This window comes from Diabrotica virgifera, chromosome 4, assembly GCF_917563875.1.
Source record: "Diabrotica virgifera virgifera chromosome 4, PGI_DIABVI_V3a".
Lineage (NCBI taxonomy): Eukaryota > Metazoa > Arthropoda > Insecta > Coleoptera > Chrysomelidae > Diabrotica > Diabrotica virgifera.
Genome location: NC_065446.1, coordinates 16769774 through 16782085, shown reverse-complemented (window position 1 = coordinate 16782085; position 12312 = coordinate 16769774). Strand labels below are relative to the sequence as shown.

The 12312-nt window shown below is 34.1% G+C and overlaps 1 protein-coding gene across 2 annotated transcripts in view; it reads left to right on the top strand.

The window, feature by feature from the left end:
* Nucleotides 1–12312, top strand: part of LOC114339608 (NADPH oxidase 5) — a 443824-nt gene that overhangs the window by 209919 nt on the left and 221593 nt on the right. The window lies entirely within an intron of this gene.

Sequence of the window (12312 nt, the reverse complement as noted above, 5' to 3'; positions counted from 1 at the left end):
AACTCGCGCGAGTTTAAGCGTGTCAGTCGCTTCGAGTGAACATTTTATCTCCGGCTCTGTATCAAGCCTACTTTCGCGCTAAAAATTACAAAAAAAAAGTATTTTTAATCTTTGATTAAAATATAACCATTGCACTAATTTTTGACATTCTTTGTGAGTAATTAGATTGTACCATAGACTCACCTTTAAGCTTTGAAACAATTAAAACAAATTATAAACAATGGAGAAATCGTATATTTATTTTGCTGTTTCATAACTTTTTTGCAAATGGTTGGAAATTTTTTTTAAAACATTCATTTTCAAGACCTATGAAATACGCATTTTAAGTATTTTTTAAAATTAGAATATAATTAACAATTTCTAAGGTTTATAACAATTTTTTTAAACATTTAAAGATTATGCAAAAAAATGAAAAATTTATATTTTGTCGACAAAATGTTAAATAGGCATCACACCTTTATAATCTTTCTAAGTTTGATCAATGTCTCATGATTATTTTGTTGGTTGTTATTGCGACTGTAAATTGTTAATTAACAATTGAATTGTTGCTAAAATATTCGTTTCATTTTCACGGGCTTCTGAATTTATAATCTATACCAAGAAAGCTTTTATCTCACCAAGCTATATAATTATTAATAAATAATTACTGGCCCAAAAAATTTATTTGAAAACTCGAGATTTTGTTGGGAAAACCCACATTTTCCGAGGAAAATTTTCTTCGGAGCAAATCGGGAAAAACATACCTCTATGTAGAATTAAATTGGAGTGAATTTTTATTTGAGTGTTTTTGGTGTAAAGTTAAAATCTTCGGAGTTATAGAGCAATAATTGAAAAAAATACGATTTGTCGGCGCCATTTTGTTTATAAAAAAATTAGCACACTATCTGTGGACTTTCCTTACCTACATTAATAATATATAGGATCTTATAATTCTATTAAAGCAATAAAATTGCTGGTAAATAACCTTTCTTTGTACTTTACTAATTAGACCAGCGTATTATAACTATTTTTTTTTCAAAATTTAAAGATTATGCAAAAAAAAGAAGAATTTATATTTTGTCGATAAAATATTAAATAAGCATCTCATCTTTATAATCTTTATAAGTTTGATTAATGTATCATGATTATTTTGGTTATTATTGCGATCGTAAATTGTTAATTAACAATTGAATTGTTGCTAAAATATTCGTTTAATTTTCACCGGCTTCTGGAATTACAATCTATACCAAGAAAGCTTTAATGTCACTAAGTTATTTAATTATTGATTAATAATTACTTACCTAAAACTTTATTTGAAAATTAGAGTTTTTGTTAGGAAAACCCGCATTTTTCTAGGAAAATTATCATCGGAGCAAATAGTGAAAAACATATCTCTATGCAGAATTTAATTGTGGTGAATTTTTATTTGGGTGTTTTTGTTGTAAAGTTAAAATCTTCGGAGTTATAGAGCAATAATTGAAAAAAATACGATTTGACGGCGCCATTTTGTTTATAAAAAAAGTAGCACACTATCTGCGGACTTTGCATATCTATATTATTAATATATAGGATCTTATAATTCGATTCCAGCAATAAAATTGCTGGTAAATAACTTTTCCATGAATTTTGCTAATTAGCCCAGAGTAAATGGGAACCTTCTCTGGTAACACCTCCGAGGCTTCTACAATTTGCAGGCCATAACAGATGCTGAGACTAAGGAAGATGAGGGAATTTTAGAATTTATAATTCACGTCCCATCTGCTCAGCTCGGTAAAGTTCCAACGAGAATGGTTCCCTTCGTACTCCAATCAGAGTAAACATGTAAATCAAAAATGAATAACCATTTTCAATTTCGTTGCAACACGCATTATACCAGTTCAATAAGAGAGTGCAGCAAGCACCTCTACCGGCTTCGAAACTTATTAGTCTCTCATCAGGAGGCACATATACTGCTCTCTCTGGCCCAACTAGGACAATCCACGGCGTGCAGTCACGGATTGCAACAAACGAGATGGCAGGGATGCCCTAGCGGCAACTGCTAGCAAAAAACTAAGTTTTCAATCTAATAGCACATAAAACAACATCCAAAAATGTCATTCTACATCCTACCAGACTGAAAACAATGGGAAACCTTCTCTGGTAACACCTCCTTCCTGGTAATATTTTTGTTTTGCATATCAATTTGAATATTTATATCTATAATCATGTTTATGAAAAATAATTTTCAATTGTGCCCATTATCGAGATTATAATATAATCGTCATTATAGTCACAAGTAGATAATTTTCTATTTTATGTGTCCGTTAAAGATATTTTCCAAGCGGTTGACATTTATTGGTCGTTTTAAATCTAATACTCTCAGAAAGGTCATCTCCTAACAGGTCTACTGTAAACTGTACATGTCCATTTACTGCCGTCTTATATTCATATTTGAATTTAAAACGTACATAAGTACAAGAATTAATAACATTTAAGTTGTGCCATGTATTTACCAGGTAAACATTTCAATGGCTAAGGAATGTTGGTAGGTGTTGATCGAAATACTCGCATTCTTAAATTTTCCCACATTTAACGAAATCATTACCATACTAATAAAAGCCGCTTCAAAGAAACTTAATTCAAAGAACACGACTTTATTTCACAAAACATCTGCAACTGCCCACGTCTGCATAAATATTAAACGGATGCTGTGGCGGAATCATAATCATTTTCCATGAGAATAATAAGGTTCATTTACATCAGTTTTTTAAGCATTGTTATAATGACTTCGTTTGTTACAATGTATTTAAATCGTTTTGCCAATAGTAGGTAGGCATCTAATAAGGAAAACCTTTAGGTAATAATCTCATTGAAGGATAAAGATGGAAAAGAAATAAGAGAAAAGAACGAAATCCTAAAAGTCACTCAGACATTTTACCGTGATTTATATTCCTCAAACAAGGACCCAGAGAGGAACAAGGACTAAGGACCAAGAGAAAGATAATACAACTTGATAATGATACAACTAAAGAAAAATATGGCTCCGGGCCCAGATGGAATACTTGCAGAAATATTGAAGGAGGGGAGTGAAATTATTGTCGAAAAATTAAAAAGAATGTGTGTGTACTTTTTACGCACGTAAGAAGTTATACTTCTATTATATATTTTCAAAGAAATAAATATACTTAACAGGTTATTTGTATTCTATTTAAATATTAAACTAACTTTCTTTACCTACCACTTTAAAAAAAAATATTAAAACGATTCCAAAAATTAAAAAAAAGAATAAATATGAATCGTCCGGGATTTCAACCCGGGACCTCTCGATCTCCTGTCACACGTTCGACCACTGAGCTATATTCCCTTTCCTTTGACAGGTTACAAGATTTCTCATACATACTGACAAATTTAATAGACAAAGTGAAGTATACAAAAATACTTTAAATATACTTAGGTACTATTATAAAATATCTTATTCCCGAGGAAGACAAATCCAAAGACCACAAAAATTATAATAAATAATACATTTACATACTAAAAACACTAATATATCCTTTTAATGACTTATTTGCGCTGACAGCGCTGATACATACATATTTTGAAAGATTAGCAACGAACTACATACTGTCTGTGTGCACATGCGCCCGCCATTATAAAATTTCACTCTCGATCGTAAAGAACTATAACTTCAAAAATCTTTTCAACGATTCCATTCATAAAGGAGATGTCCCGGATGATTGGAAAGAAAGTTTGACAATAATTCTCTTCAAAAAAGGAGAAAGGGGAGATCTAAAGAATTATAGGTCAATCTCCCTGCTGTCCCAGATGTTCAAACTTTTTATGAGAGTAATAACTATTAGTTAACATCGAAACTTGATAGCTATTAACCGGTAGAGCTGACAGGATTCCGAAAGGGTTACAGTACAGCGGATCAACTTCTTACACTCAGAGCTTTAATAGAGAAAGCCAACGAGTATCACTTGAACTTGGCTACATTGGCTTCGTTGATTATGAAAAGACATTTGACTCCATAGCAGTCCATAGCACTTTGAACAATAAAGAGAGCTATGAACAATTGCAGGATAGACTCCCGATACAGAATACCCATACATAATATTTACAAGAAAGCTACAATGAAAATACAAATAGATGAGGAAACCAAAGCTATACCAATCAACAGAAGAGTTTGCCAGGGAGACGTTATTTCGCCAAAACTATTCACACTGGGACTTAAAGACGTGTTCAAAGACATTAACTGCATGGATAAAGGAATAAATGATAATGGAAGAAAACTCAGTCATTTGAGATATGCTGACGACATTGTAATATTCGTTATAACTTAACGAATAATTACAGGTCACCATGACGCAATTATTTCAAGCTTCGGAAAAAGTAGATCTTAAAATGAAATAAAGGTAAATTGAGTTCACACCAACATTAGAGATGCGGATGACACTGTTAATTTAGCCGAAAACATTAAACAGCTTCAGAGGCTGGTGACGAGAATAGCTGCGCAAGCGCAAGGAAAAGAATATGGTCTAAGAATGAATGTCATGAAGATAAAGTTTATTAGAATATCTAAAACTTCAAAAATACCGATAATCTTCTAGTAAACTGTACCAATGTCGAATGAGTGGACAAATATGCATATCTTGGAACAACGATTAACTCCACAAATGATTACTTAGCTGGAGCTAAGAATTAGCTTAGATTGTAAGTTAAAATTATAAGAATTTCACGTAACAGTAAAACAAAATAAAATTACTTAACTAAATTGTATTATTGAAGAAAAACAACGTATTATACTTCCTATAAAAAATAATAGAAATTTAAGAATACCGTCCTTGCTTTGAGGTCAGTTATCTTGAATGTGGTTTGAGGTATCGAAATGCCGTTTCCAGATTTGGATTCAGAAAATTAAACTGCATACGAATCCATCGTTAGATAGGCTCCAAGTAGGTATTGCATGGCCTTGTTCTTCTTCTTCTTCTTCTTCTTCTTCTTCTTCTTCTTCTTCTTCTTCTTCTTCTCTTCTTCTTCTTCTTCTTCTTCTTCTTCTTCTTCTTCTTCTTCTTCTTCTTCTTCTTCTTCTTCTTCTTCTTCTTCTTCTTCTTCTTCTTCTTCTTCTTCTTCTTCTTCTTCTTCTTCTTCTTCTTCTTCTTCTTCTTCTTCTTCTTCTTCTTCTTCTTCTTCTTCTTCTTCTTCTTCTTCTTCTTCTTCTTCTTCTTCTTCTTCTTCTTCTTCTTCTTCTTCTTCTTCTTCTTCTTCTTCTTCTTCTTCTTCTTCTTCTTCTTCTTCTTCTTCTTCTTTAGGGTGCCTGTCCGTTCCGAACGTTGGCGATTATTCTGGTTATGATGATTTTGTTGGTTGCTATACGGAATAGTTGTGCTAAGGTCTTTCTATACAATGCTTTCAGGTTAGCAAGACAGGATATTCTTCTTCATCCTGGGGCCCTCTTTCCTTAAAGTTTACCTTGAAAAATGCATTGGACTAGCTCTATTTGCCTTGATTTCTCACTAGCTTACGGCCCTTCACGATGTTGGCCAAAACTGCGGTTGTGTTCATCCTCCGTAGCATTTCTTCATCGGTGACTTTGTCTGTCCATGGTATCTTCAGGATCCTTCTGTACAACCATAGCTCAAAAGCCTGAAGTTCTGATAGAATTTCCGCCTTCAATTCAATGTACACGTTTCTACTCCGTATAAAAGTACTGAGTACACGTAACATTTAAGGAACCCTAATTTTTGTTTCTAGGATGAGAGCATGGCTCTTAAACACAGAGCTCATAGTCAATAATGCACTTGTTGCCTTTCCGATGCGACATCTAATCTCTTGGGTATTGTCCCACGACTCAAAGATTATAGTTCCCAAGTAGTATTCTTGAAGTCAATCAGGCATGCAAAAACATAAACATCACAGTTGACATCCAGGCACGTAGCCAGGAAATGTGCTTGAGGAGGGTCCAAACACAACTCAAATTGTGGCGCTCTCTGAACTAACTAAAATAAGACTGCTCTTGTTTCGATTCACAACGAAATAATTATTTATTATTTTTATTAGTTCTACTCCTATTCTGAGGAACTAATCTTTGTTTTGTTTGAATTTTGCCGTGCTGGACAGGCGGGTAGTGAGATGCAACTTGATAGATCTCAAAAATTAGTTCTGGTAAAGTTTTATTTTTAATATTGTTAATATTAGAAGTAAAACTTTCGTTCGTCTTTAGCAGATGCCACCACGGCATCCATATCATCATAATCTTTCGTGTGTGTGGTAGAGGCTGACAGCCAGAATTTTGGTGGTTCAGAGAGAATCAAATATGTGTTCTCTAAAGAGACTCTAACAAGAGTCGAAACTAGTTAGAGCACTTTTGGCGCTCTCTGAACTAACTAAAATAAGACTGCTCTTGTTTCGATTCACAACGAAATGATTATTTATTACAACTCAAATTTTTTGTTAGATTAGACGGTAAAATTTTTTAAATTTCACCATTGTATCTTTAATATCATTTTAGCGTCTCTGATGATGTTAGTCATCACATACAGTCGGAAAAATGAAAGAATACCCATGAACGAACATATAAAACACGCTGTACTTTCCTGTCACCGGGTCACAAAGAAAATTGCCCAGCGCAAGTACATGTAATAATAATTATTACATGTATTTGCGCTGGCCAATTTCTTACGGTGACAGGAAAATACAGCGTGTTTTATATGTTCGTTCATGGGTATTCTTTCATTTTTCCTACTATATAACACGGTTAAAGTGGAGACTTGCGGGTCACAATGCGAGACAGGAAGATAAAAGATCGAATGCTACAATACAAAACTGGAGGCCGTGATAGGAAGAAGAGGAAGACCTCAGATGCGATGAAAGGACGATATTGTATAAGCTACAGGAACTCACTGGAAAAGCGCAGCCAAGGACAGATTATATGAAAAGATTTAGGGAAAGCGAATGTCCAAAGCTGGATAGAAATGGCCTAAAGAAGAAGAAGAAGAAGATGATAATGTTAGAGACTACTATGTATAACGAAGTATAGGATTCCATAGAAAAGAGTACATCTGGTCTTCTATTCAGTTGTCGACCCAGTAATTTTTGGTTATTTGATAAAAAATGTACTTGGCTTTAACTCAACATTCCAACGAACGGACCAAAGAGCCAATAAAATGAGTCTTTCGCTTTCGTTTCCCATCTTGTTTCCGGGTGAAGTTTTTACTCGATTCATTATTGAGAACGAACGTTTTACACTGGCCGTTGTGACAGGGATAGGTGCCAAAATTGTAAGGAACTTGTAAATTTTTGTAAAAAAATATTTATTACAATGTTCATTACGCGGAGACTTTCGGTATTTGGTTCCAAAGATGATATTGTGTTACAATTATACCATAACATATATTCAGCTTTTATTGCTGTAAGAGAAATGTCGTGGGAGTAATAGGCAGACAAATTTTCTAGCAATTTTGCTTTTTCTGTAGAGGCAAATCCAGGTAAAAGAATTTAAAATATTGATAGAATACTTTTCCCCGTGGTAAATCTGATTTTTAAACTTGATATATGTTGAAACGTACACTGAATAAAAACAAATAATTCTAGTAAAAAATATTAATAATTTCGTTTACTTTTTCAAAAATAATAATAATAACTTGGGGATAAACTTGCTACTTTGGTACCAAAACCGAGACAGTTTTGGGAGGGGTTCGGACCCCATGGACCCCCTCTTTGGCTACGTGCCTGTTGACATCTGTGACATTGCATGGACGGCGACGCACAAACGAACGGATTTTGCGACTTTATAAACGAAAATAGTTTTCAAAAGGCAAAGTTCTCAACCTAATAGAAACATTAATAATATTGAAACATATTAAAAACATTACTAAAAGATTTTTAATTGAAAACTTATTGGTCATTTTCCCTGGTAACACCTCCATGGCTTCTAAAATTTGCAAGCCAGATGGATGCTGAAGCGAAGAAGACAACAGGGAATTCAAAAACTTACAATTCACGACCCCGTCTATTCAACTGGTAAATTCCAACGGAAAACGGACCTAGTTACTCAAAGGAGTAAAGACCAATATAAAAATAAAATAAAAATTCCATTTTTATTCAGATACAATGCGAAGGCAAAACTGTCTTATTGTTCACTTAGAACAGAGAGCGCAAACCAGCACTCTAAATCGACGATTTTCGACTCTATTTGGAGTCATCATCAGAGAGGCGTAGGTTTGCTGTTCTCTGCCCCAAGTGACGAAACTACGAAAACTTATACCCGCATTGCAACTGACGTTTATGGAGTAGGTTGCAATTCGCATTGCAACTGAATAAAAATGGAATTTTTATTTTATTGAAAATAGTTTTCGTTGAAAATTCGACTTCAAAACTTTGACCAGGGTTTGATATTGTCATTAAAAACCTTAAATTTCACCTGATGATCGACATCATTAAAACCACTCCAATGATAATAATCTAACTTCTCAAACGAATAGAAAACCAGAACATAATTTACCAGTATTTTTTATTACAGATATAACAAATACTCGTCGAATGTAAATCCAGTTCTCAATGAAACGCAATAAACATTACCAGCACTTGCTACAAATACATATTTATTAGGCTTAAACGGTTACGTAATTTTATCGTAGGTCAGGCCTGAAAAGAGTTGTATGCAGGTGATTGGTGAGCAAAATCGGGTTTTAATTGGTCATTTCAGTCGACATTCTAATGAAATCCAGTCGCCCTTCGATTCGCCCCAGATCAAGAATTGGTCTGTTAAAGAAATAAATAAGTGTAACATATAAACAGGTAATAACCAATACAATCAAAATTGAATTTTAAACGGTGATAAATACTTGGAATTAAATTGTCTTTTATTAATGGACACAAAGCTCTAAAAGGTATAAAACCATAGATTGTAAAAGTTTTATGGAATGAAAATTAACAAATTTTATAGGTAATACCTCTTAGTCACCATACATTATTCTTGACGTTGGTATTTAAAAATTTTTATAAATTGTTTTTATGTCCAAACTTGATATATGCATGATATATTGCAGTACAAAGAAAAAGAAACCATCAATAAGTATTGGTTATAACAAAGTATTGTCTGAAACACAATAGAAGAATGAGCTTGTTTACGACTTCTGCTAGTAAAATTATAATTTTGTTTGACCACAAAGCATTTACGTAACTTAGCATGCCAAAGAACTGAAATTAAACTTCACAGCCAAATGGAAAGAGTTGAGAATGGCTACTGGGAATGACTACTGGGAATGGCTACTGGAAATGGCTACTGGGAAGAAGCGTTTGATCCCAACACCACAAGTTAATGCAGATCCTCAAGACCCTTCATAATATACACTAAAAAGACATAAGGTGCGTTAAAAACTTGTACTGGTATCAAACAGCACAATGAAAAATAGACGATTATTTATCCAAACCCATCATAATAAGAAGGAGTGTCCAACAGCGATGTGTGCTTTTCCCTCTTTTATTTAATATTTATTTCGAACCCATATTTTAGGAGTCTTTAGAAAATGCAGAGATGGGAATCAAAGTAAATGGAGTATGTATCAACAGCATATGATATGTTGTGCATATTGCAACTAGCTCAAAGAACTAAAACAATAAAAATAAATTATTTTCTCTCTCCTTTACTACAAAATGTTTTTACAAAATTTACACAATTTTTGGAGTGCTACTTGTTATGTGCGTGCTTCTGTATGAAGTGGAGGCATGGACGCTCTTCTTCTTAAGGTGCCGAGACCGCTTGTCGATCGTTGGTTCTCATGTTGCGCAGCATATTAACAATCATTGTCTTATTTACAGCCGCACGAAATAGTTCAGTGCTAGTTTTCCCAAACCATTGGCGTAGGTTTTTAAGCCAAGAAGTTGTACGGCGGCCCACACTTCTTTTTCCCATTATTTTACCTTGCATGACAAGGTGAAGTATGTCATATTTTTCTGGGTGACGCATTATATGACCAAAGTATTCCAATTTGCGCCTTTTAACCGTGTTCACTACTTCGCAACTTTTATTCAAACGTTGCAAAACCCTTTCGTTTGTGACTCTTTCTACCCAACTGATCTTCAGAATACGGCGGTAGACCCACATTTCAAATGCTTCTAGGTTTTTTAAAAGCGATTCTGTCAGTGTCCATGCTTCAACCCCGTAAAGTAGTACTGGGAATATATAACATCGGACCATTCTTATGCGAAGTTCCAAATTAGATCATGACTGTACAGGATTTTCTTAAATTTCATAAAACTTGTTCTTGCTTTGGCAACTCTACTTTTTATTTCTGTACTAGGGTTCCAGCTTTCATTAATATGAGTACCCAGATATACAAGATTACTTACTCGTTCAATTGAGTCATTACCGATTGTTACGTTATAGTTATTATTATTTACGGCTGCCTGTTTACTAATAACCATAAACTTTGTTTTTCTTGCGTTGAGTTTGAGTCCATATATCGCGCAGAATGCCACCATTCGATTCAATAACGCTTGAAGATGTTCAATTGATTCAGTCAGCAACAAGGTGTCATCTGCGTATCTGATATTGTTCATAAGCATACCATTAATGAGTATTCCCTCTTTTGCGTTTTCCAAGACTTCATTTAAAATTGTTTCAGCGTAAAGATTAAACAACATTGGTGACAATATACAGCCTTGTCGAACTCCGCGCTTGATTTTTACTTCTTCAGAGCACTGATTCGCAACCCTAATACATGCAGCCTGGCCCCAATACAAATTTGCGATTATTCTAATGTCCCTACCGTCCAGACCGGTAGTTTTGAGAATATGTAGCATTTTTTCATGGCGAACTTTATCAAAGGCCTTTTCAAAATCAATCGCGCACATGAAAACGTCATGATTTACATCTCTGCATCTTTGAATTAAAACTTGGGTTGCGAATAGTGCATCACGCGTTCCAAGGCCACAGCGAAAACCGAATTGAGTACTTGAGATTCTTTCCTCAATTTTTCTATATGTTCTTTGATGAATGATTCTAAGAAACGTTTTCAATACATGACTCATTAGGCTGATGGTGCGATAGTCGCTGCATTTTGTGGCTCTGTGTTTTTTTGGTAGTACAACAAATGAGGATTTAAGCCAATCTTTAGGAATTTTTCCGCTTTCATAGATTAAGTTGAACAATTTCGTAAGTATCTTAATGCCCTCGACACCTAAAAGCTTTAGTGTTTCTACGTAAATCCCATCTGGTCCGATCGCCTTCCCGTTTTTTGCGTTCTTTATAGCGTATTGCACTTCTTCCTTAGTTATTGGAGGACCGCTTATGTCATTTAGCGTTTCTAGTTCGCTTCTTTCATCATCGAATAATTCCTTTATATATTCTGTCCATCTTATTAGTTGACCTTCGATATCGATTATAATTTTTCCGTTTTTATCTTCGATTAGTGGAGGATTACATTTTTTATTCAGTCCTGCAACTTCTTTCAGTTTTTTGTGCATATTGAATGCGTCATAGATACGCTCGTAGTTCTCAATTTCTTTACATTGTTGTTTATGCCACTCTGATTTAGCTGATCTTATTTTTCTTCGAATCATACTGTTTAGCTTTTTGTATTCTGTCAGATTAGCATTCTTATATTTTCTTCTTGCATCCATTAAATTCAATATCTCTTCTGTCATCCACTGTTGCTTATTCCTACGCTGATTTTCCATTAGATGGTCTTCTTGGACTTTTTCCAATGTTTCTTTGCATGACTCCCATAATTGTTCTTCTGAATTTTTATTTCCCAATTTCTGAAACTGATCTTCTAATTTATCGGTTACTATTTCTTTCACTTCCGCATTTGAAAGTTTATCTTTGCTGATCCTAGGAGATATTTTGGGTTTTTTAATCTTTTTAAATTTAAGTAATACTTTAGCTGCTAGTAAGTTGTGGTTGGAGGGTACATCCGCTCCTGGATATGTTTTGGAGGACAAGATAGCATTTCTATATCTTTTTGATATACAGATATAATCAATTTGATTTCTTACTATTCTTCCATAAGTGTCCATAGGAGATTTCCAGGTGTAAAGTCGTCGCTTAGGCAAGTCAAAAAAAGTGTTGGATATTACTAATTGTTTTTCTACACAAAATCTAATCATTCTATCTCCACGGTCGTTTCTCGTTCCTAAACCAAACTTGCCAACGACATCTTCTTCACTACCTCTTCCAACCTTGGCATTGAAATCCCCCAATACAATGTTTATATCTTGGCTTCCTGTGAGTGATAATAAATAGTCTAGATCTGAATAAAAGCTTTCGACAACTTCATCGTCATATTGTTGTGTAGGTGCATATACCTGAATGATGTTTAAGTCTGTACGATTTGTTTTTATTTGTAACAT